Source organism: Electrophorus electricus, chromosome 2 (genome assembly GCF_041902795.1).
Source record: "Electrophorus electricus isolate QZ-2024a chromosome 2, ASM4190279v1, whole genome shotgun sequence".
Lineage (NCBI taxonomy): Eukaryota > Metazoa > Chordata > Actinopteri > Gymnotiformes > Gymnotidae > Electrophorus > Electrophorus electricus.
Window position 1 is genome coordinate 9,192,501 of NC_137498.1, and position 2,551 is coordinate 9,195,051.

The 2,551-nt window shown below is 38.1% G+C and overlaps 1 non-coding gene across 1 annotated transcript; it reads right to left on the bottom strand.

The window, feature by feature from the left end:
• Positions 1–796: 796 nt before the first annotated feature.
• Positions 797–869, bottom strand: trnav-uac (transfer RNA valine (anticodon UAC)). Its single transcript has one exon. It is a non-coding gene; the product is annotated as a tRNA-Val (tRNA).
• Between the last annotated feature and the right edge of the window lie 1,682 nt (positions 870–2,551).

The window sequence follows — 2,551 nt, forward strand, 5'->3', positions numbered from 1 at the left end:
AATTGGATCAACTTTCTTTTCTAAGATGACTCGGACGACGAGGATGATTGACAGCTGTCAAATCAACCAATCAAATCAAGCAATAAATCATTTTGACGGTTAGTAAATACCATTACTCTCTCTGTTCACAAATAGCTGCCATTTTATGCAAATTTCGTGGGTATGTTGGATAGCCTAAAATGGGTTTTACGAGCAGATGTACTTAAAATTTAAATGGTTTACAATTCTAATTTTTCAGAAATATCTGATTCAAAGTTGCAGAAAAAAATGCTGCTTTCCAGCATTTGCTCATTTTTTGGGCTTGAAAATCATAGTTTTAAATCTGGCTAAGCAGTATGACTTCTCAAGCATTAGGATGCAAAATTCAGACAACCCCACCAAAGTTCTCTTGTTTCTTACCCTTCGAGAAACAGACTGTTGCTAACTGGGCATAATATGAAGAGTTTTACTTTATCTCTGTAGTTCTCTCATTGGCATTTAGAGCATAACCTATTGCACAAATTCTGTATGCTTGACATTGCCTTGCAAGGATTTTTTCTTTGCCATAGACTTGATGAAAGTAACTTTTAAAATTGAGCTAATTAGCATAAACCTTTTTAGGAAACAAAATAAGGACACACTCACTAAAGTTAATACTTCCTGTACTAATGTTTGAAAGACTTGAATTTGCATAGACATTATGCTACGAGTTTTAATTCATCAGTTTGGCGATTAGTTAAGGAGCCTGACTTTGCTCTGTGAAGAACAGCCCTCCATTCAACTGTAAGGACAGCAGTTAGACATTTACCAAGAAAAGCGTTTCAGCCTGGTATTGAACCAGGCACTTTCTGCATGTAAAGCAGACATGATAACCACTACACTACAGAAACCATACAGCAAGGGGACTTCTGGATCCATCCAGCATTTCCTCCCTTTTGGTGCCTGAAAGGCATAGTTTAAAAACTGGCTTGAATTGTCTTCTCCCCATTAGGATGCAAAATTCAATCCCACCAACCAACGTTTTCTTGTTTCATTGCCTTTGAGGGACAGAATGTTACTCTCTAGGAATAATATGATGAGCTTTACGTGATCACTGTAGGCTGTGGCCTGCAGTGTTTACTCTGCTCAGTAAAGCCATACATTTCAAGCTGCATGCGACTCCCATCTTGCCTGCTTCTCAAAACTCACATTATGGTTTAATATATATTTGAAGTACAGTTGTTTTCTATTGATTTTGATTTCATTTCAAGAAACGTCAGTTGTACTGCGTTTATTTCACCATCGTCTCAACAACATATCAGCAAGAATGTGTTCTGATTGTCATTAAGAACATAATATGATTAGATTTATAGATCAAAACAACAATTAATCAAATTATATTTATCAAATGGAGCAAAATGAAGCTTGTGAAGAAAATACTAATATTTTCTTAATACACTTTCAAGAAGTAGTGGGGACAATGTAACGCAGTTCAGAAATTGATGGGGACAGGGTAAATTGCATCTGGCAGTTGTCTCGTGTATTTCCAATGCTCTGCCTCATGAGCTGAAAACTAACTTTGTGGTGTACCATGTTACGCAGGTTTTAAACTAACATGGATTTTCGCTGAAACAGAATCCATCCTTATAACCAACGACATAGACATCGGCACCATTCCCCCACATCACAGTGTCACCCCTTTCCACATGGACACCACAAGGCGGCAGATGAGGAGATGATGGGAGAGTGGCTGAGGAAGATGAGGGAGGAGCAGCAGACACTGAAGGAGGAGAGAGACATGGCAGGTTCTCCTGCAGATGTGAGTGAATGTATCTATTTTCATCCAGCATTCATTTTATGCATCATCTATAGGTTTTCTGTTTATCTGTCTGGAGTTGGTATTCTCAAAGCATTCCATTCTTAATATCATGGTAACCAGAATGAAGTCATTTTAATGACTTAACATGTCAGAATAATCTTGGCTCTGCAATGGGAAGCACTAATTTTTGTGTTAGATATGCAGGTAGCAGTCTATAGCAGACTATAAACTTAAGAGAACTCGAATGAATAGTGAATCTGAGAAGATATGGTAGTAGGAATAACACACTTTAATAGCAAAAGCAAATCCATTCACAGCCACTTATAAAAACATCTGTTTTCCTCAACACACAATCAGCTTTTTCATTCATGAAGCAAAGTGATGGGAATCAGGAACCAGTTCCAAATTGCCCGATCCATCAGAATTATACGACTCCGAGATGAAGACTTCTTTTTAGCATTGCTTGTGCATTTTTCTGAATTAGGCATTGTGCAAAACTAACATTGAGTGTCATGATTTCAATCTCTTACAAACATGCAAGAAGGTGTCATGGAGGAGAGGCGTGGCTTCTTTTCATGAAAAAAAGATAACAGAGGTGCATGGATTGTCTGGAATATGACCATTTCAAGTAAGAGTGGAATCACAAGACGTATGTCGAAACATCTTCCGATGCAACTTGGTCCAACATTCCAGAAATACCATGTGCTGCTGCTTCCCAGTCGAGCAGGATGTCCCATCCCCCAGATAAATATGCTGCATTAGAATAAAGTTAAC